At 38.3% G+C, this 24,141-nt stretch overlaps 1 long non-coding RNA gene across 1 annotated transcript in view; it reads left to right on the top strand.

Moving 5' to 3' along the window:
• The first annotated feature begins 14,434 nt into the window (after positions 1-14,434).
• LOC123001584 (uncharacterized) overlaps positions 14,435-24,141 on the top strand; it is a 218,432-nt gene continuing 208,725 nt past the window's right edge. The window contains exon 1 of the long non-coding RNA XR_008960489.1: positions 14,435-14,634. This is a non-coding gene — a long non-coding RNA (uncharacterized LOC123001584). The remainder of the gene's footprint in view (positions 14,635-24,141) is intronic.

Genomic DNA, 24,141 nt, shown 5'->3' on the forward strand with positions numbered 1-24,141 from the left:
GTCACAGTGTGTGGGACCTCTTAAGCCTTGTTGGGGATTTTGGTCTTTAGCCTGTGGGCAAGGGGAAACTTTGAAGTTCTTAAGCCTGGGTATGGAGGCGTTATGATCATCAGTGTTGCATGTGGAAAATTTTCCTTTGGCTGTAACGTGAGGATGTATTAGTGTGGGAAAGGATCATGAATTGTAGCAGCTGAATAACACTTCCAGGAATTAGAAATGTGCAATCATGTGTCTAAGGAGAAGCAGAGCTTTCTCACATGTGTCTATTTAGCTTGCTTTGGAATATTACTGCCTGTGTGCACGAGCACAATTTCCTTTCCCTATTTATTTCACACAATTTTGGAAATTTGTAATTATGCTGACTTCTAGAATAGATCAGTCAATCCACTATCATGTAGAGCTATGAGCAGGTCTTTTTATTATTATTTTTTAAAGGTTGTATTTGAGAAAGAGAGAGAGAGAGAACGAGCAGAGGGTAGGGGCGGAGGGAGAGGGAGAAGAAGACTTCCTGCTGAGCAGGGAGCCCATTGCGGGACTCGATCCCAGGACCCTGGGATTGTGACCTGAGCTGAAGGCAGAAACTTAATCCACTGAGTCACCCAGGCGCCATGAGCAGGTCTTTTTTAAAACAGGTTTCCTGTGGTTGATCATCTGAGCACTGATGGCATTGTTTCTGATGATTCCCTGATGCAGTGTTTCTTATACTTCAGCCTGCATCAGAATTACCTGGAGGACTTGTGAAAACACACTGCTGGGCCCCGCTCTCAGAATTTCTGATTCAGTTTCTAGGTTAGGGGACTAATAATTTGCCTTTTTAATGAGATCCCAGATGATGCTGATGATGCTGATCCAGGAACCACATTTTGAGAACCACTGCCCCAATGCATTAGACCCATCTGTGGCTGTACATTAAAATCACCTGGGGAGCTTTAGCAATACCAGCTTTGGGGGCCCCCAGATAAAATAAGTCAGAATATCCAAAGTGGTTGTGACATCTGTACATGAGACTGAGAAACACTGATCTGGTGCCTTAGACATGTAATATTAAGCCTTAAGTTGCATTACTGTCTCTCTTTTCTCTTTGTTTCTCGCTGACTCATTAAGGCCTAGCCATAAAGAAATGGGGAGCTTTTCAACAGAAATAATTTTGAGATACATATTATTTATAAAATATTTTTCTGACTTTCTTCTGTGTGAGTGCAACTGTTTAAACATTTATTTACAAAATAGGATCATACTATTTACAGCATATTTTAATATGTTTTTTAAAAAATTTTATCTAGGGGCGCCTGGGTGGCGCAGCGGTTAAGCGCCTGCCTTCGGCTCGGGGCGTGATCCCGGCGTTCTGGGTTCAAGCCCCACGTCAGGCTCCTCCGCTGTGAGCCTGCTTCTTCCTCTCCCACTCCCCCTGCTTGTGTTCCCTCTCTCACTGGCTGTCTCTATCTCTGTCAAATAAATAAATGGAATCTTTAAAAAAAAAATTTTATCTGTTTATTTGATACAGAGAGAGGGAGAGGGAGAGAGCAAGAGCTGGGCTCAAGTCAGAGGGAGAAGGAGAAGCAGACTCCCTGCTGAGCGGGGAGCCCAACAAGACGCTTGATCCTGGGACCTTGAGATCATGACCTGAGCTGAAGGCAGATGCTTAACCAACTGAGCCACCCAGGTACCCCTTTAATATGTTTTTAAATCTATATTTCCTGCTTATCAATATACCTTGAACAGATTCCCACATTTCCATATCAATGAATATATTCTTAAAGCATCATTTTTTAATCTCATTTTTATCTCATTGTGTGAATAGCAGTTCTAATGATATCCTTAAAAATTCCTGGAATCAGAATTACTGGGTAAATGAAATTTGTGTTTTAAGACTTTCAGTACATATTACCAAATTGCTCTACAGAAATATGTATACAGATTTGTACTGTCATAGTTGAGTCTCCACTTCCCCACACTTTAACCAAACTTTGTTAACCATTATTAAAATTATCTTCTAATTCGGTATTTGAAAAATTATATTATTTAAAGAATTTTAGGTTTATCTGAGTTTACCTTTAAAAAGCCTACTGGTCAACATCCACTTTTTTTCTCAATCAGCATAGTTAATAAAAACCTATATGCTATATGTGAGCATAACTTGGATCTTTAAATTACTACCTTTGTGCACATCTTGTGACACTGGTGTGTGTTGAAGACCAGATACTCTTTTAGTTGTCTCTGTCATTTTCCCATCTTCTACTATCAGGATGAATGTCTTGAAATGCATGGTCCCCAAAAGATATTATCATCTGGATTAGTGTGTGTGTGTGTGTGTGTGTGTGTGTGTGTGTGTGTGTGTGTGTATTTGGTTATGACTCATGTGTTTGGAGGTGAACAGCCCAGGCTTCAGCAACGTAGGTGCTGATGAAACCGATTACGTAATTTCCTATAGCATGGATTGTAGTCAGCAGGGCAGGATTTTTCCTCTCTACTCCTCGTGCCAGTATCTTCCCACAAAACGCACAGCTTTCTCCTTACCATGTTAGATGCTCCCACAACCAGTTTCCACCCGCTTTGAATTTAGACCTGCAGTAGGGGAGAGAACATTTCCCTTCCTACATGGCCTTGGCATGCCTGAGACAGACGGCAGGGAGAAGATCCCCTCTCATTCAGCATCTCCTCCTCCCCATTCGTGAGCTCCAGTCTATAGTGCTGTTGCTACATCACACTGTTGAAGACCATGCAAGCAAGCTTCATGTAGCCCAGAGGGTGTTCTTTGGCAGGTGCAGCTCTGGAAGTTGGCTTGGCTTCAAGAGAAAGAGGGCTTGGTCTATGCTGCATCATTACTAATTTCCAAATCAACACAAAGAGAAAGCATCCTCACTGGGACGAGCTGCAGTGCATCCTCAGAACAAGCTGAGTGACTCAGTTGGGTGTATGACATTACATTCTTGTGTGTGTTATCTTTATCTATCAACTAAAAACATTTAAATGAGGACATTCAAGCCAAAAACTATATATAAACATACATATAGTATACGTATAATATATATAAAATATATGGCATATATATTATGTATATAAAATATTTATGGTATATATGTTATATATATTTTTTCATATATGGAGAAGCACTCAGTTTGGAATAATCCAGAATTCTACTAGAAGTATGCCTTCTCAACTCAGAGATGGTGCTTCTTTTCATAAAATATCAGGGAGGAGTTGGTCACGATTTCCCATGTCCACGTGGAACCCATGTTTCAGTGCCTTTGATTCTTAAGGGATTCTCAAGGGAGTCGCTCTTTAAATTTACCACAGATCTGTTCTGCCTTAGTTTATCTCTTGGCTGCCACACCCCCATAATTGAAAGAATCAATCATAGTTACATGCAGACATCTAGAAAAGTGATCGACATCTGTAGGCACATATCCATACACCAGTCTGCAGGAAAGCATCTGTGGAAGGCTTCCAGGCTCCTGTGGAAGGAGTTTGGACAGATAATCTGTCAGTCCTTCCTACTCTAAGGTCCTGTGTCCTTAGAACTTCATGTTAGTGTTTTTGAAAGAAACGAAAAATTTGTCCCTACTCTCTTTCCCCAAATCTTCCAAAAACCCTTCTGTATTGATGTCTGACTTACATACAGTGAAGTGCACAGATCTTAACCATGTAGTGTTTAAAACATGACCCTGGTCAAAATTAGAATAATACCGGTCCTCAAGAGAGGTTCCCTCATGTCCCTTTTAGTCACTGTCTTCCCAAAGGCAATATCTATTTTCTACTCTACCACCATAGATTAATTTTGCTTGGTTTTGAATGTTACATTAATGGAATGATGAGGTATACACTCTTTTGTGTCTAGCTTTTTTCATGCACTGTATCTCTGTGAAATTATATTGTTGAGTGTAGTAGTTCATTGTTCTTTGTTTCTTATGTTCCATTGTACAAACATACCACAGTTTATTTGTCCATTGTATGGATGGATATTAGGTTGTTTCCAATTTTTTTTACTGTCATGAGTAAAGCAGCTATGAGCATTCTTACATTGTACATAGCCATCCATTTCCGTTGCATATATATAGCCAGGAGTGGAATTGTTGTGTCATAGGGTCATATAGCTCAGAAGATACTGCTTGTTAATTTTCCAAAGTTGTTTTACCAATTTACATAGCCACCAACATTGTAAATCTCTATACTCTCAGAAACACTTGGTGGTGTTGTCCTTTCAATTTAATTCAATCTGGTGTGATGTATCTCATTATGGTGTTTTTCTGCATTTTCTTGAAAACTAACGGCTGAAGCTTTCCATATGCTTCTTTCTTCCTTCCTTTTTTCTCCCTCCCTCCCTCCCTACCTCCCTCCTCCTCTCTCTCTCTCCCTCCGTCCCTCTTTTTTCTTTTCTTTCCTTTTCTTTTCTTTTCTTTTTTCTCTTTTCTTTTCCTTTCTTTCTTTACCATTGCTGCCTTTATTGTATATTAAATTTCCTTATACATTTATTCCTTTTTTGGAATTTGTATCCCATTAGTCTCAGCCTATCCATGAGTTAACACAACACTATTTTAATTTCTACTTTTTTTCCTATATGCTCTATGCTGTACTTTTAATCTCCATGACTTATTTGTTTTATAACTGAAAGTATGTGCCTCTTAATCCCCTTCACCTATTTTGCCCATCCCCTCCACCCACCTCTCTTCAGGCAACCACCAGTTCTCTGTATTTAAGAGTCTGTTTTTATTTATTTTGTTTTTTAGATTCCACGTATCATATGGTATTTGTCTTTCCCTGTCTGACTTCTTTCACTTAACGTAATATGCTCTGGTCCATCCATGTTGTTACAAATGGGAAGATTTCATTCCTTTTTATAGCTGAATGATATTCCATTGTGTATGTATAACACGTCTGTATTCATTCATTTATCAATGGACACTAGATTGTACCCTATATATGCACTAGATATATGCACCCCTGTGTTTATTGTAGCATTACTTAAATAGCCAAGATATGGGAGGACCCTAAGTGTTTAAGTAACTCTATTCAGGCTTTTGCCTCCATCAGTCCAGTGGAACTGCCGTTGTCGGGTAGCAAATGGCCTCCATGTTGGTAAATCATTTCTTAGTTCTCATTTCATCCTCTTGATCTCCAAAACCACACATCCTTTGTTTCCCTCCTATATCACTGGCTGTTCTTTCTTTCTTTCTTTCTTTCTTTCTTTCTTTCTTTCTTTCTCTTTCTTTCTTTCTTTCTTTCTCTTTCTTTCTCTTTCTTTCTTTCTTTCTTTCTTTCTTTCTTTCTTTCTTTCTTTCTTTCTTTTTTGCTAGTTCTTCTTACTCTCCCAGCATTTTAACATAGAAGTACCCTATTCAATCCAACCTCTCCCCTGTTCCCAACCTCCTTTATGTTCCTCTATATTGATTATGACCATTTATAATAACATATGATATGCCAATATTTATTGTTTCACTCCTACTACAATAAAGGATGAAATCTCCATGAAGGCAGGATGTTTCTCTTTTTTTCCTGATATATTTCCTATACCTAGAACAGTCCCTGTAACATGGCAAGAACTCAATAAATATTTGATGAATAATTGAGTGATTGAATGAATGAAACAATAGGAAAAAATTGTCAGAAGCAATGGGAAAATATATTCTTCTAAGAAATATTTAATGAATGACTATTACAGGCATAGCCCTATTTGGACCTAGACACTCTGAACTTTATATGACTTGTATCACCAGAGTTAAGTTTCAAAGACAGATGCCTTTAATTTTATGAGTAGCACATAAGAAGATAGAGAGGAATTCAAATCCTTGAAAACATTTGGCTTTTTTTTTTTTTTTGCCAAGTGTCAAGATTTCTTAAAAGAAAACACCCCAAATAACTTTGTAATGAGTTTACACTGTAATGTAAACTGAGGAAGGGTGTAGTTTGTCACAGATCACTTCATCCAGTTCTACCAGGGTCTTCCTCAGAACTCAACAGCTGCTGAATTAGTAGCTAAGGTATATCAGCTACCAAATTACTAAATTCTAGGTTATATAATGAAGATAGTTGGTAAGCTTAGACTAAAATCTCTGTGGCCAGAGAAGACATTCAAACTGAAAATTAGCACAAGAAAAGGGCAAAGTCAGCAAGTTTGGTAGTTTTTGTCACAAAAAGCAAAGATCTCTGGGCTTTGGCCCAGGGAAGAGCAAGGGAGTAGACAATAGGTGAGAGATACAGATTCATGGCAGGTCAAGAACAAGGTGGAAGGCACACAGAGTTTGTAAGCTTGATAGTACTTAGTATACGTCTTACATTCTGGAATCTACAGCCTGGATCTCTTAAAGGCATTTGTGGTTTCAGGCAACATGTCAGCTGGATACTACCAACAGAAGCATATTTCTAAATTCTCACTAGAGACCTAAATTTGAAGACCAAGAACAGAATAAACTGATGCGGAAGGCTTTGCTGTAAGAGCTGGAGACTATATCCAAAATAAGCTGAGTTTCTTGTTCAGATTCTTGGCCACTGGACAATTTTTTTTAAAGGTAGTAGATGGCTTGTAGCCTGAGTCCTCTTCCTCTAAAAGTACAAAAAGACATTTTGGGCAATAAACCACTACATGACTATTCCTATTCTTGGGTTACTGACTACATTTCCCCCCCTGTATGATGCATATATATATATATATATCCTGCTTTTATTCTTCCTTCTAGGTTATAAATATAAGGAGAATAATGGCTATAGTTTACTAGTCTCTAAATCTTCTCTCCCACCACTACCTCTACCTACTCCAGTGTCTTGAACATGGCAGAAGTTCAATAAATACTGTTGAATTTCAATAAAGTTCAATAAATACTGAGGAATATCCCTCAAATGTGTGAGAAGTCATGTTACCATTATGGCATATTGAAACTCTCCTACAGTGTGATTTTCTCCTTTCTGCCACCAGCATGACTGGACCAAACTGGTTTGCCTACACTTCCTGCCTGGGTAACTAACTAGAGGTGAACTTTTTGCTGACTTTAAGTATTTGTCATAATCTCATAAGAGATAAGATCCTCGCATTTGCATTCCCCACAAGATTAATGAAAATAAATAAACGTGGGTTTATCGATGATTGATAATTGAATTCAGAAATACCTGGGTGGTAAACATGGGCAGAGCATGCTCTGTGAACCTCAGACATCTCTTAGTCAATTCCTTCCAAAGTCACTGAGGAGAAAACAACTGTAGGTCACCATGCGATGTAGCTGAACCAGAGCTATCACTTCCTCAGTCATTTCTCAGCTGTGAATCAGTGGTACTGAGTTCACGGCCTGTTTGAGGAAAAAGCAGTGGGTAGAAGTCTGGAGTGTGACTTTCTGTTTTCCTCTGCAGCTCCCAGCAATAATTACCAACATGCATGATGGCTGATACCATCCAGTGGAATATGGTTTCCTTTCTCCTTATAATCTCTCTTATTCCTTAAAGACAATTACATTTCTTTTTAATGCCCACACCTGTATTTCATCAGGGGTATTTAATAAGAAGAGAGTGGTGAAGATGGAGGAATAGATAGACAGGAAGCTTGGATTTTAAGAAAACTCCATGAAATAGTGGAGTCTCCCCTTGTCCAGAAATGATTGAAGAAAATCACGTGGAATGATTTTGCCATACTTTGGAATTTTAATAACTGAGGCTTTCTCTTACACAGTTGCTGGGAATATTTTTTTCTGTCATATAGAATAAACAAAACCATCTTTATTAAACCCTAAGGATGAACACAGAGATGGTTAACTTTATGTGTCAATGTAGATAGGTCACAGTACATGGATATTTGGTCAGACACCAGTCTAGGTGTCCTTGTGAACCTATGTTTTAGATGAGATTAGTAGTTAAATAAGCAGACTTTGAGTAAAGCTGAGTATGGATTATCTTCCATAAATTGGTGGTCCTCATCAAATCAAATTGAAGTCCTTGAAAGAAAAAGACTGACCTCTCCCAGAAAAGAAGGAATTCTACCTCCAGTCTGCCTTCTGACATGAGCTTCAACATCAACTCTTCTCTGGGTCTCCAGCCTAGTGGCCTATCCTGCTAGCCTCTGTAATCAAACTCGCTAGCCTCTGTAATTATATGAGCCAATTTCATAAAATAAATTTCTCAGATAGACATAGATTATAGAGATATAGATACACACACACTTTATTAGTTCTGTTTCTTTGGAGAATACTGACTAATGCAGATGCAGATGCAAAATGTTAGCATTGGGCTTCTTGAGGCCAACAATGCAGGTGTTCAATATGAATCAAAAACTGAATAAACTTCAGTTTGCTCAGAAACCATTGCCTTGATTCTGAAAGGAAATGCTAATCTGCTGAGTATTATTTCCTAAAATGACACTTTCTCTGAGGAATCTTCTCCTGTGCACTCTCTGCTCCAGTTGACAATGGGAAGTCATTTGCGGCGATCTCTGATCCTACCCCCCTTTTGGTGTATGTCTCTCCTCTCTCATCTGATTTTTGAGATACTTTTGCATTCAGTCTCTTCAGTTTGGGCATTCTATTTCATGTGACCTATGTTTTAAATCAAGATATTGAACAAATGCCAAAGGAAAAACTTTTTAAATTATTTGAGAAGGGTGTTTGTTTTTCCTGTTTACATTTCCCCCAGAGAACACATCCATCTGCTTGATAAGGGGTGCCTGTCTACCTATGTCAGAAGCAGTTGCTATTTTCTTGTAAAATCTGTTAGGTGAAGAATTTATTTCCCTTCTCTAGACTTTTAAACTACTGAAAAGTCACTTTTCTTTGCTTGGTTATCCAAAATGAGAAAAGAGATACAATTTACATGAAACAAAGCATACAATTACATTTTACTGGGAGTTTGCAAACCTTCTCCAAATGAACTGTGAACCAGTAACATGCCACAGCATTTTGAGGCTGTTTCTGCCTGATAACAAAATATTCCAATAACTCAATTGAAATTTAGTCTGTCTTGCTATGTTTAGTGTGTATTGCTATGTTTAGTCTTGACAATGATCACCAAACAGTATGGTTGTGCTTAGACAGAACTAACTGATTCTCCAAGAAATTGTGTTTTGTGGATGTGGCAAACTTATAACTTAATTTTGCACTTAGTTTTATATTTTATTTTCATAAATGGGGTTCTATTACTCTGATTTTAATGATATCAGTAATACTTAAATAATGGCTCTTTGAGCCTATTTGTCTGTATTCCTTCCTTTCTTCTTTTTTGTGTTTTCTTTTCTTTTGGAATTGACATATACTCTCAGTTAAGGAATTTGAGTTTGAAGAAGAGTCTCCTAGTGGGCCAGGATATGTAAAATTCAATCTTGAACAGCCCCTTCCAACAAGAACATTCTGTGATTCCATTCTGTGCTTCTACCTGAAGGTGGGAATTTCCATGTCTCTAGATAGATGATAGATGATAGATAGATAGATAGATAGATAGATAGATAGATAGATAGATGATAGATGGATGGATGGATAGATAGATAGATAGATAGAGGATAGGTAGATAGATAGATGGATAGATATAGATACATAGATAGAGTTGGGTTTATCATATTCCTCAGAATGTACACTATTGTTATAGGTCCATACTAGTCTCTTGCTTAATTTCTTTCATTCTTTTTTATTCTTTTTCCACTCCTTCTCTCCACCCCCACATACTGCATAAAGTATTCTAATATGTTTAACATGTATCCTTTTGTATTTTTTCTTACAAAATATGCATTTTTTAAAAAGATTTTATTTATTTATTTGAGGCAGAGAGAGAGAGAGAGATCACAAGTGGGGAGGAGGGGCAGAGGAAAAGGGCTGAGCAGGGAGTCTGACCCAGGGCTCAATCCCAAGACTCTGAGATCATGACCTGAGCTAAAAGGCAGACGCCCAACTGACTAAGCCACCCAGGCGTCTCCAAAATATGCATTTTATGTGCAAGAATTTTAAATTTGTGCAAATGGAATCATTTATAGATTTCACTCCTGTTTCCGTCTTTTCTTTCTTTTTAAAAACTCAGCCATACATTTTTTAGCATTCATTTATGGAGCTGTGGATGTATGTGGCCTGTTATTTATTTCACTGCATAGTCCTTTATGGTGGAAAGTCTTCATTTTCAACCTATCTTCCCACAGGATTGGACACCAGGATTGCCTCCAATTTTCACCACCAAAAGCAAAACTACAATGTGTTTCCTTGAAAAATGTTCCCTTATGGAACTGTGTAAGAATGTCTTTGGATAGGTTATCTAGAAGTATACAATGGCAGAGTCATAAAGTATGGGGCTGTTTATTTGAATTAAGTATTGCTAAAGAGTTCTCTGCACCAGTTTCTACTCTCCAGGAAAAATATCCCCATATCTTCATCAATACTTGACAATGAACAGCTTTCTCTATTTTTTTTTTGCCAGTTAAATAAATGTAAAATAATGTATTATTGTTGATTAATTTTCATTTATCTGATTACTAGTGCATTTGAACAGCTTTTTCTTTTTTCTTTTCTTTTCTTTTCTTTTTTTTCTTTTTTTTTTTTTTTTTTTTAGAGAGGGAGTGGGGAGAGGGGCAGAGGAAGAGGGGGAGAATGAAAATCTTAAGCAGGTTCCATGCCCAGCACAGAGCTCAACACAGGGATCGATCTCACAACCCTGAGATCATGACCTGAACCAAAATCAAGAGTTGGACATTTAACTGACTGAGCTACCCAGGAACCCCCTGAGCAGCTTTTCATATGCTTGTTAGCCATTTGGATTTCCTCTTTGTAAATTGCCCAATCATGTGCCCAATCAAGATTCCTGTCCTGTTGATTTTCATGTGTTGCTTATTTTAAATATTAGTCTTTTGTGGTTTTAGACATTTAAGTACCTCCCAATATGTAACCTGTCTGTAAACTTTATCCATGATGTCTTTTGTTGAACAGAAGGACTTAATTATGATATAATCAAATTCATCAGTTATTTTATTGAGGATTTGTGGGATTATTTTAGGGGGAAGCATTGTTTAAGAATCTTTCTCCCACCTCCACTTTACAAGGACATTCTTTCGTATTTTCTGATATAAACTTTGTAGACTTGATTTTAACATTTTGTTCTGAATCCATCTGCAATCTGCTTTTGCATTTACTATTGAAAAAAGGATCCAGTTTTATTATCCCACATATTGCAGACTGTTTTCTTAATGCCATCCACTAAACCATTTGCCCTTTCCCCACTGGTTTGAAGAACTGCCTATGCGATAGATGATAGATAGATAGATAGATAGATAGATAGATAGATAGATAGATAGATCGATCGATCTGTCTCTCTGGGCTTCATGGTCTTGAAACTATTTTTATTGTGGGTTTTTTGGAATTCTTCATGATTGATAAAGTATGTCTTCTCTCATAGTTTTCTTTTTCTGAGATGTTAGAACATTTTTAAGTCCTTATATTCAAGATAATAAAACTTTTCTCTATTTGTTCAGGTAACCTTCTAGAAATCTTGTATTTTCTTTGGTAAGCTAATTTTTGATAACATTTTGTTCCTATGTGTGTGTATATATATATATATAGAGAGAGAGAGAGAGAGAGAACATTTTCTATTTGATTACTAGTGATGAAGAAATGTCCAAAGTCATCTTGAATCCAGCAAACACATTGAATTAATAGTTCAAAGAATTATTCTGTACCTCTGTTGGTTTCTCTAGATAAATAATTATATCACATGAATTTTATCTCTTTTCTTCCCGTCCTTGAATTTATTTCTTTTTCTTTCCAGGTAACATTCATCAACATATCTAATACTATGTAAAAGAGTAACAGTGTGTCTTTGTATTATTCCCTGTCTTTAAAAGAATGCATCTAAGTTTTCTTCATCAACCACAATGTTTGTTCTAGGTTTTTTGTATGTAGCTTTTATGTAAGGAATTTCCGGGCTATTCCTAGTTTCCTCAGGTTTTTTTGTTTTGGTTTTTGGTTTTTTTTTCCCCCCAATATAAATAAGTGGTGAATCATCCTTACTTGTTTTTGGAATCAAGACTATCTCAAGTTCATAAAATGAATTGGGCAATACTCCTCCTTTTCTGTTATCTGGGACAGCTTAAGTAAATTAGAAATTAAATGGAAAACCAGGGTTCCTTTCTAATACAGACAGTCTGTGCTCCCTGGAAAGACACAGACTACTGCCTTTCCGGGTAGAAAATATTTGTCTTGTTCAAATTCAGCACTGGCTCTTCTTCAGTGTCTTCTACCTTGGTAGGAAGATGCTTGATCTTTTTAGCCATTGCTTTGCCTGAACCAAGAGAACTCTTAACTAAAGGACGAATTTGTTTCTATTTTTCAAACCCAGTTTCAGTTCTCAATGAGCAGAAGCAGTAGAGAGGGATTCTAAAGCCACCTCTTGTGAGGTAATTATTTTTACTTCTTTGTTGTCCATAAGTTTAATTACCCTGTGGACCTAAGGGATGAGAGAGACGAGCATGTAAGAAAAAGCAGTTAAATTGCACCTGACAAAACGCCATCACCAAGGAAGCCAGCTTTAATGTTTCCCTCAGCTTGACTAAACTTTAGACAGGCTTCCTCTTAACTCTGGGCTCTGATCTTTTTCTTAGAGATTTTACTTTAGAAAACTTATAATTGTAAATTCTTCCTATGACCCTTTGAGATGTAAATCTTTTTGATTGCCTCTTGCTAGTTTTATAACCCAAGAAAGTCTTTCTCAAGAACCTGGGAGCAGTCCCTTTGAAATATAATCTTCAAGGGACATGGCACCACATATAATCTCTATGGGAGAGTAGGAGCCTAATGTTAGCGGGTGACTTACTCTAAGTTGCAAAATTGTGTCCTATCCTGACATATGAGAAATTTACTTTTCCTTTGGAAAAAGTCAGTTAGCAAGCATGGCTGACCTATGAATTCCCCCTAACATCCTCTAGTACTTCTGTCCTAGCCCAGCTGAGTCCATAAAAACCTGCTTGCCCTTTGTTTCAGTATGCTTGAGTTCAGACTGAGTTCTCACATTTCTCTCCTATTGCAGTAGTCTTAAATAAAGTCTTCCTTGCCTGTTTAGATTTGCTTGGTGTGGTTTGTGCTTTAACGGAAACAAAGATGGTTGAATGGAAATTTTTGGGTGGGAAATGTGGAAGCGTTTGAGTTAGGCTTTCTGAATTACCCAGTCCCTCATTAAGACCAGAAGGACATAGTTAGTAGGGTCTAATTAACAACAAGTGATGCTTAATTGACTCTGATAATTGAGTTTCTAGTTTTAAATGAGGTTGTCCCTCTGCTGAACAGTCTAATCAACTAAAAGTCCATGTCGGTTTCATCAGATAGAGCTTCTAAATTGTATTAAAATAGCAAAATCCAACCCTTCCCCAATGCCATCCCAAATTAGTCTGGGAAGGACATTTAGTGGAACTTTGGAATAGTAAATATAGTTATGTGGTGATAAAATAGCAGCCTTTGACTTCTCTCTGATGACATGTATTGGCTCTGAAATGATGTCTCTGATTTAATGTGTCCCTTGCCTTCACTTCACTGACAACCATAAAAATATCTTGGAGAAGAGGTTTTATGTAGAAGAGCATATGCACGAAAAAGAAAAATGGAGGCATCTTCCATCAGTCTGGAATATTCTCATCTGATCCCCGTTACCGTCACTTCCCAGCCACTACAGAAATCCCTACCCATCTTTCCAAAATTAGTTCACACATTTTGTCTTCTACAAAGCCTTCCTAGAAACCCTACATCTGACTGTATATACCACCCTGTATATACCTCTATCACAGCATTGCCTACCATATTGTAATTATTTCTTTGTACATCTGTCTCCATGAAATCAGGGACTATATCTTATTTAGTTCTGTAGCCTGAGTAGCTGCCATAGCACTTGACATGCAACAGATGTTCAATAAATATTGTTGAGTGGTAGATTTATTTCATATCCTGCTTTTTAGAGCAATTAGGTTTGAGTTATGTGCTTAGGATTTCATAATTAGGCTTCTCTTACAAAGTTATTTGCCTATTACTATTGCTCTGTCCAGGAGAAGGTACCTAACACAGTTTAGCATTCTGTGGGGAACTCTACCACTACATCTACATCCAATATGAGACCATAGAAAACTGCTCCTGCTCAGCAGTTAGTGGGAGGCTAAGAGTAATGAATTCTGAATGGCCTTCTAGTCACTTAAAATAAAAAAACCAAAATATGACCAATTTTTATTCAGGAAAGAAACATGTTCTGAGTTGTTTCACCATTAATGAGATTGGTTTTCCCTAATTGAGGAAATTTATTGAGTAATTGTCTGGGTGAAGGCAAAAGTCAAAAGGCAGAGACAGTTCACTTGTTGGGTGCCATTCTCTTTCCCCCATCTTTCCCACAGGGAACACCAAGAACTAGCTGGCTGAGTTGGATTTTACCAGGGCACTCAAAAGGCCCAAATCAAGATACAGGACTTCTTAGAAGTTTTGTTTTGCTTTTTTTCCTTCCAGTCCATTGCTGCACCAGGAATGATCATCATCATCAAGTATTTGCTAAGTTAGCACCTAAGAACCCAGGCATTAATAACACAAAGAGCACAACATGATCTCTGCCCCATCAAAGCTGAGAGATCCATAAGAAAGACCAATGAATAGAAAGACCACGCTGTTCTCTACTTCAGAGATGCTGATCTTCCAGGTTTCCTCTTTTGACAATATTCAGGTAATTGATATTGATATCAATTTTGATAATATTTTGATAATATTCAGATTCAATTTGCAAGAATTTTCAGATTTCTCATTGTGACACTGAGGTTGCAGAAACAAATCCCAAAAGTAGTTAGGATTTCAGCAGTTCTGAAGATGAAGCTCAACATCTAGAATCTAGCTTTAAAAGGTCATGGTAAAGCATGTTAAATCCCTATGCTCACCTAAATCTGCACCCTATACATGATGAACTGAAGTGAAATCTTTCTTATGAGCATTTGTGAATTGGGGCTCACTCTCCCATTTGGCAATCTAAAGCTAGAAAAGGGCTGCATGCTCATTGACAGTAACATTGAGGTTAATTTGGGAGTGTCTAGCTTTAGCTCAAGGCTGCATGTGATCTCCTGATACTTTCTCTACTGGAGTTTGCCTCCATCCCTTTCCTCTCCTACATCTACCCTCCAGGTAACTCCATTTACACCACAAAGGAAGTGTGAAAGGGAGGAGTAAGGCTGAAGAAAGAGTTTCTTTAGGTCATTGCCAGAGCTGCTGAGGCAATAAATCAGGGTAGGTTTCTTAATCCCCAAAGGATCTGATCCTGCCAGTTGCCCGCACTTGTCTCAGGTGGCTAGACCAGTGGATGGAACCTGGTATTGTTCCTTGAGTATGAGACAGACAAAAAATGGGGTGGAGGAGATCAGTCCTATAGACAAGAGGGAAAACAACCAAGTATGCCTGTTTAAATATTGTGTCTGTAAAATTCCCATAGTGTCTTGTTTTAATGAGTTTCAGTGAGAGGGTGTACATAAAAGAACTTAGAAAAATATTAAGCCTACACGTGGAGGGTAATGTTACTTTTATCTTGTGTTTACTTGGCAATCCCCCATTGCCATTAATTCTCAGTATAGAAATTATCTTTTCTCCACATCATAAATGGGAAAACAAAGAAAGAAAAGTTAAACTTAACAACATGTTGAAGGTCAAGAATGTGATGATTTCCTCCTTGTTCCTCATTTCTGACTCCCACACTCATTCATGTACTCATTCAACAAATATTTTGTGAGCCCTGATTCTCTACAAAGCACCAATATCTTAAAAAGTGTATACTTATCAATTGAATCTGATCTTGTGGTTACATGGTAATTTTTTTTTTCTTTTCCCTCGGACAATCCCTTCAGACACTTCCAAACAGAAGGCTAAAAAATGTTTTCCTACAGTTACATAGCAAGAAAGGAAAGACTTGGGATGTGAACCCAGCCCCCTTGACTCCCCTCTGCACAGGTCTTGCTGCTGCTTATTGTGACCTTGGGTCATCAAAACCCTTTTGCTCTTCTAATAAGTGCATCCACCTTAGCAAATTTGGCTACCATTTGTTTTTTTCCTCTTTCTTCAATGCTTTTCTTTTTTCTTCTTTTCTTTCAGATAAACCAGACTTGTATGTGATCAGGCAAATTAAGAAAAATCCTCATTTATCTAATTCACAAACTCAATAGAGAAATCTAATAAATGTACTTACAGTATTATTACTGCATCTTTAAAATCCAATTGTTGAAAATTAATATAAAGCAAAAACTTAAAGGTAAACTTTTAAAAAATGGCAGTTTGCAGTTAATCTTTAACATCATTCTGTGGAGGAGTTGTAACCATTCTCTAATATTAATGACTCATTGTTGTCCCTATTACACTTAACACATTACAAAATACTTTTAGACACATCCTATTTGCAGCTTCCTGTAACTTTTGGAAGATGAAAGCCAAAGCAGGATTAATATTCTCTGTTTTGTAGGAGAGTAACAGATGTGGTGAGTTTAGAGACAGATGATCTAACATCACATAAGTTCTATTTGGCAAATCCAAGTTTTCTTAACACTACTAATGCATTTTCTGAGAATGCTTCTTTGAGAGAAATTTAGTTGTATTAAACACAACTAAACTTTTTTATACATCACACAAAGCAGAGCCATGTGATACAGACATAAATACTTTCATGTACCATTTTCTCATCATTTGATACAGACTTGGCCAACCATGAGCAAAAATGAAATGTTCGATAAGTTTGTCATTCTCCTTCATCTTTTCCCCTCCATCCCGCTTCCCCTTCTCCCTTTGGACACTCTTCAGCCTTCTGCTTACTTCATACTCCTCCATCTATCCAAAAAGAAAAAAAAAAACATTTCAAAGATCAACATGTTATCCTTCTGGTTGTGTAAAGGGCGTAAGGATATACCCAGTCCGTAAGGATAATCCTTGTGTGATACTAAGGAGGTAGCTCTCTTTTTCCCGTTGGAGGAATTGATACACATATGTATCTGTGTGTGCACATGTGAAGAGGTAGGTTGAAGGAGCGGAAGGGTGAGTTGAAGGATGTTCCTGTTATCCAGGAGAAATTATAAGCTTTATACATTTCTATCACTGAAAAACGCAGCCATTCATGTATTCATTTGCTCAATGTTTATTAATGCAATAATTTATTGAATAGTTACTTTGAATCTGTTCTATGCCCTGCAGTTCTAGTAGTATTCTCCTAGGCTATTGGTGTAGATATAGAGTAGAAAACAAAACAAAACCAAAAAACAAACAAAAAAACCAAACCCATAATAATGTTGGTAAGTACTATGTATAATAGAACCACAAAGGAGAAAGTAACCAACTTATAAGACAGAGGTCAGCAAAGACCTCTCAGAGAAGAAGATATTTCAGCTAGAGTTGTAAAGAGAAATAAAACTTAGCCCTCCAGGCCTTCCAGGCAGAGAAAATACTACTTTCAAAGGCATGATGGTGTGGAAAGGATGAGCACATTCGAGAGACTGCAAGTAGTCCAGAGATGGAAAGGAGGAGAGATAGGGGAGACTGGCAATAATCAAGATCATGGAGAGATATGCATGTCATGGGAAGTTTACTTGTGTTGTTTTTGTAGGACCAACATCTCTTCACCCTTCCAGTGATAGCAGCACCCAGAATTTCTTTGGAGAACCACATTTCCTTCTAGCCTTGGTTGGGTTGTCTTTCATTCGCTGCAACCTCCTCGAGACAGACAATGACTCAAGCTACCCAGTCAGTCTTCCTTGACTACAGTGATTACTTCAAGGCATATGACCTAGGCTAGGCCAATAAGAAACTAAGATTTGATGTGTGAAAATTGGGATAAAAAGTCTTGTCTTTCTTCCTTTGGAATCTTGAACTGTATAGATCACGCAAGGCTGCAGTTGTAAGTAGCTTCATCCACTGATTGCCTACAAGTTGTCTGCCAAATGAGCCAAACACACAGGGGAAAATAGAATCCAGGGACACAGGGAGGGCAAAGGAAAAGGAAGAATTGAGCCCTGGTGATGGCACTAGTACCCTGTGCTTGAAACTTTTGATCAATTCCTGGACATTCTCATTACATGGGTTCCACTTGAGACACTTTAAATTGAATTTCCGTAACTTATGACCAAAAAAAGTCCTGAAAGTTAAACTATGTTAAGGACTTCAGGGGCGCCTGGGTGGCTCAGTTGGTTGAGCATCAACTCTTAGTTTGGCTCAGGTGAGATTGAGCCCTGTGTTGGGCTCCACACTCAGCGGGGAGTCTGCTTGAGGATTCTCTCCCTCTGTCCCTCCTCCCACTCTCTCACTGTCTCTCAGACACATAACTAAATAAACCTTTAAACTATGTGAAAGACTTTGGAGTTTATCATCTGAACAGTGAGGGCATCTTTGAAGAGTTTGGGGCAGCAAATAGATTTGTGTTTTACAAAGCACATGCTGGCAATACTTTAGAGAATGGGTGGGTGTAAGGGAGGGATTGTCAGGGAACCCAGCTATGAAACTAGTATGACAATCTAAGTAAGAGACCAGAAAGGCCTAAACTAAGGTAATGGCAGTAGGTGTGAAAAGAAAGAATCTATTTTGAGGAAGATTTAAGAGGTAATCAACAGGGTAAGTGGTATGAGGGGGAAGAAGAATTCACAGATAATTCTTGGCTTTCTTGCATGGAATTTTAGGTTGAATTGTTTTTTGGTTAATCAGAAGAGGAAACCCAAGAGGAGAGAAATATTGGGGGTGGGAGGAGTTAAGTTTATTCAGGGAACTTCTGAATTAAAGATTTCTATGGCGTATCCATATGGAGATGTCTAGGTGCCATTAGTTGTACAGTTCTGATGCTTAGACTAAGATCTGGGCAGGAGATCCTGATTTAAATGTCATCATTATACAGATAATACCAGAAGCTTTGGATATGAAAGAGATTATGCAGGGAAACTGTAAGGAGTGAGAAGAGAAGAAGACCAAGGACTGAATTTTGGGGAATGACAGCATTTAGGAGTTGGGCCTCGAACAGGAAAAGGAAGGGGAGGTGTTGGAGAGGTAGGAGAGGAATTATGAGTGGTGTCCCAGAAGCCAAGCTACCGAGAAGGAGGAAGTAGTCAATGGTGTAAAATATCTCAAAGAGGTCAGGTAAGATAATGACTATAAAGTGTACTTTATTTGATTATTTGAAGGTCTTCAGTGACAGGAGCCTAAGCACTTTCAGAAGAGTATAGGAGCCAAAAGACAAAATTTCATAAGCAGAGAAATAGGAGGGAGTGTGCTCATCCAATTGTATTTTTAAAAATATTTTCAGATACAATATTGATTATATGTAAAATTTTGCTTCATGTTATACCATATGGAAGGCATAGCAAGTAGGATTTTGTAGAAAATATTTAGCTTTTTATTGTGAGGGCTATACTTCTAACATGGGAAATATCTTGTGTACATGAGTATGTCATCAGGAATCCAGAAACCCAAAAGACACATCTTCCAGAATCATCTAGTTACCATGTTTGTGTCTATCTAGACTGTTCTTCACCGCCTCAGGTACCATGTGGCCCTCATTCAGGCTAAGCACTTTCATTCTGATTAAATAATCAAAGTCAGAGTCAGAGAGGTTTTACAAAATGACCATTTGCTGTCTTTGGCTCAATCTAGTTTTGCTTTGGCTGGGAATTAGATTGGGGTTTGTAGCTATGTGTCTTAATACCCTCCTTAGAGAGATCTTGTCAAACATAGAATTAGATGTGAAGACATGGCTTTAACATAAAATGAATGAAAAGCAGAGAGAGGAGAAAAAGAAAAAGGTAAAAGATGAAGTATAGGAAAAGGGAAAAAAGGAGAGAGGAAGAGCCAAAACCAAGTGAAAGGCAATCCTTATCATCAGAGTACATTCTTGGGGTCTCATGTGGAAATGCCACTGAAACCAAAGCCTTCACAACAGCAGAAAACTTGGCTGTAATACATCCTGATAGCACAGCTTCCATTCTCTCAGGATTTTTCTAGCATAGGAAGTATAGAAAAGGAAATAAATGACCTCACTGCTCTTTAAGACCACCTCATATGAACAGAAGTTAAACTTTCTACTACCCTGGGTTTAAATATCACCACAGCAGGGGAAACATATGAAAGGATGAGCCCTGACCATTCTACCATTGATCTATGCAACCACAAGACACATATTTAATAAACCTCTGCTTTAGCCTGAGAACTGCACAGGTCCTGTGAATAAAGAAATCTTAGATTCCGGCCTCTAGAGACTCAAGGGCCTATTTTTTTCTTTTTCACTTATTTGAGCAGAGTCTGGGGCCTGAAACCTACCTCCTTCACTTAATATGCTCTGTGACCTTAGAGAAGTCCTTCACCCACCCTGTGCCTCTATTTCCTTACCTGTAGAATGGAGGTAATACTAGTGACTGACAACCTTAGAGATCTGTTGTGAAGATTAAATAAACTAGAATGTGTAAAGCACCAAAACCAGAGTCTAGCACATAGTAATCACTCAATTAGCTGCTATTGCTTTTATCATTATCACTGATAATGCTGTCCTCAAAAAGAAAGTGACTTTTTCTTGGAATTTTTGCCTGGGACCCTATTATTTTATCTTGTCCAACTCAGTGAAACTGCTTGCACATACTATGATAGAAAGCCTACGCTAAGCCACAGACTCTTGAGAAACCCTCAGCCTGGTCAGGGTCTGGTGAGTATAACTTCCTTTGTACTCCCTGTGGTTGCTCAGGAAATGAGAAAGGATTTATAGAATGTCTTCCCTACTCTATCCAATTATGGCTTCATTTCTTGTCAAAGAATAAAATGTCTTTCCACATGCTCACATCCACAACTTTGAAACATTACCCAAAACAAGTCATAGCAGCAGCTCTTCTCCAGATGTGAGCTCCTACTTGGTAGCTGTCTGCATTTTTTTGATTCTTGAGGCTGGAAAAATCTCTCCAGAAGCAATGTTCTGATACACTAAAAACTGTAAACTCATTTCCTCTCTCAAGTGGGTCCAAAGAATTCCAGTAAGTTCACAAGTGTATTATGGAATGTGAAAAAGTAAAAAAACATGCTGCATTCTTATGCCTCTCACCAAGATCCATGTGAATGTAGCACATTGACCTCATGCTTTCATGCAAAGTATTATAAATACCAGAGCTAATTAAGTCAAAGGGTGGAGTGAGCCACCCAAATGCTGAGCTGGGGAATGCTGACAGCATGTTTTGATAGCTGTCCTGTCTTTCACTGAGAACCTTGAGGATCATCCATGCTTATCCTTCTGAACATGGACTTCTTTTCCTTAGCAATCTTCTGAAATGGAAACTTCTATAGGACACCCATAAGCAAGCTGTGATATATACTCATAGCTAGCCGGTGGCTCTCTGACTGTTCTACCCATCACAGCCATCATCCTGGTTATGTTTGCATCTTCTCTCAGTCCTGAGTCTCCACTCCTTCATCCATCCTAGTTATCTATTGCTATAGGCTGCCACAGAGTCAAACAAGCAAGCATCTATCTACACAGCCTACTTAAGGGCCAAGGACCATGTACCTTCATGTAAGGAAATTTTGTGATGTAGTCCCTTTCTGTGCAGTTTGAAAGACAAAGTGAACACATCTGAAGCAATTTAAAAGTTATAAGGTGTCTAAATCATAATGCATACTTCCCAGAGGGACATCCTAAAGTAATGGAGCTCCAGGTTTGCTTTAGATGTGATGGAAAAGACCCAAGGAAGAGGAATTCAGCCAAGCCTTGGAGGACTAACAGGCTAAAGAAGGAAGACAGGAAGGCTGTTCCAAACAGTGGGAATTAAAAACACAAAAGCCAAAGTGTACAGAGCAGGTATGTGGGACTATGGCAAGAGAGTGAGGGACAGGGAGAGACCAAATGACAGAGCAGAAAGTTTTAGGAAATTTAATTGCCCTCCTTGGATTCTAGCTATCCTTCCTTATGCATTGGAGTCTATTTGTGAATCCCAGGACTTCCTTTGAAAGAGGTAACTGAGAAAACTGAGAGTATTGTTCAGGGAGTTACCTAAAGTCAGAGGGGAACCAGAGTGAGCTTGGTACTATATTTTCCTTCTCCTTATTAGGGCTGCAGTGAGGAACCAACACAGAAAGCTCTCATTTTCCAATATTCCTTCCTTTCACTCCTACTCCACATCAGCACCACAATCTATCGTCATGAAGAGCTGTCCACACCAAGAAAGGCATGGGCAAATCCAGCATGGTGCCAATCAGGAACAACGGCTAACCCTTGAGTGTTAAGTGCATTTCCTCTTTCACACTGGCCTGGGGCCCCAGCACGGCCCTAACTGCTTTCTAGAGAAGTTTTTACCAACTGCTTTTCTGCTTCCAAGTTTGTAAAACCAGCACTTTCAGCATTATTTTTGTTCTCTCCTAACACTTGCTCAGCGAAAGAAGGCAAAGGAGAGTATTAATTTTCTCAATATTCCCTCTTCTCAGAAAAAAGCACACAGGCCTTTTCCTCCCCTCACCAACTCAGAATACAAGTTCTTACCTACTTCTGGGTCCTCATACAATCTGGTAGTAGAGTTTATATTTATATTTCTCTGGCTGGACTGTGAGTTCTCTGAGGACAGAATGCTGTGCTACATGCACCACATTCATCTTTGCATCTCAATGCTTAACAGAGTGGCTGATGCCTATAGAGTATTCAATAAATGGAAAAGGTGGAAAGACCCCAAAAGATTTTCTAGCCTTCATCCTGGAATTCTTCCTAGGACAAAGTAGATGAATGAATGAATGAATGAATGAATGAATGAATGAATGAATGTTTACTCCATCCAACACAATGCCTTTAAACTCTCAAGTTTAGGTTAATGCTTCCTTTAAATTGAAAAAGGCTGGATGTCCCCATTAAATCATCATATCTTTTCCAAATGGGCAACTAACTATAAGCAAGGTCTTATGATCACACAGGCAATTTTGCTAGAGAGGAGAGTGGAGGTTAGGATATAGGATTTCATGTATTTATTGGAAAAATAGAATATGGTGATGCCACACAATGAAAGCTTTGTATGTCTTGTGTGATGGAGGAAGGGCTCAGGTTACAGGAAAGGTGCTAAGGAGGGAGATGAAATGGTACAAAAGACTACATTACTTCTTCACTTGGTGTATAATCAAGTTGCACAATTTTGTCACATTTGAGGAAGAGACCCTGTTATTATCTCTAGAAAACCATTTTTTTCCTCTAAATACAGAACGTAGCATTTTTTTCCAGAAGTTTTCATGCACATCAGGCTGAAGTCTTTTTTCTCTCCCCCCAAAAAATGTTCTATAGAGAAGAGAGAACAATAAGCATTTTTAAATTGGCTGGGGGACTAGAGGAGGAAAAAAATAAGACACCACCCGGGCATATTAGGAAAATATGTGTCACAAATAAGTTGTCAAGAAATAGCTGTTCTGTCTTTGAAGAAATTTCTTTTTTTTTTTTTAAGATTTTATTTATTTATTTGACAGAGATAGAGACAGCCAGCGAGAGAGGGAACACAAGCAGGGGGAGTGGGAGAGGAAGAAGCAGGCTCATAGCAGAGGAGCCTGATGTGGGGCTCGATCCCATGAAGAAATTTCTTTAAGTTCCCTGAAGTGTAACCAAAATGAAGCTGACAAATTGGTGGCCTTTTCCAGAAGTCTACTGTATAAACATTGAGAAATTACCCCCAAGGTTCTTGCATGGCTTTCTCCAACAGGGTCACCTTAACTTTCTTTGGACCTTAGTATTTTTCTTTTATCACCAACTTAGGAGGTAACTGAAAATAATTTATCTTGTTCAAACTTGTTCCAGTGTTTAAAAGGACATATCATATCTCATATTCAGGTCAATTGGCAATTCTGCCAAGAGACGAGCAGAGAGGTAGACTACTACAGTCAGAGTGGCAAGAGAATATCCCCAAAGCTGGAGACTACAGATGTGCCCTTTGCCTATCACACAACAGCAGAGCCCTGATTCCCATGCTTTTTAATATTGACTCACTCCATCCCTGCAACACACACAGTGCATTCATACAACCTGATCTCTACTTCCGTCTGGGAGCCTTTCCTGGCTACCCAGGCTCACTCATCTCTCCTTTGTCATCTCTACATATCGATGACAATACTCACTTTACATTTAATTATCTGGATCTTCTTGAGTTTTATATAAGTACTTTCTGTCTCTAGCCAAAAAGCAAAGTCCTTGAGGATCAGGTACTGTGCTTATATAGTACTTCTCTTG

This window comes from Ursus arctos, unplaced genomic scaffold (assembly GCF_023065955.2).
Source record: "Ursus arctos isolate Adak ecotype North America unplaced genomic scaffold, UrsArc2.0 scaffold_2, whole genome shotgun sequence".
In the NCBI taxonomy this organism is placed as follows: domain Eukaryota; kingdom Metazoa; phylum Chordata; class Mammalia; order Carnivora; family Ursidae; genus Ursus; species Ursus arctos.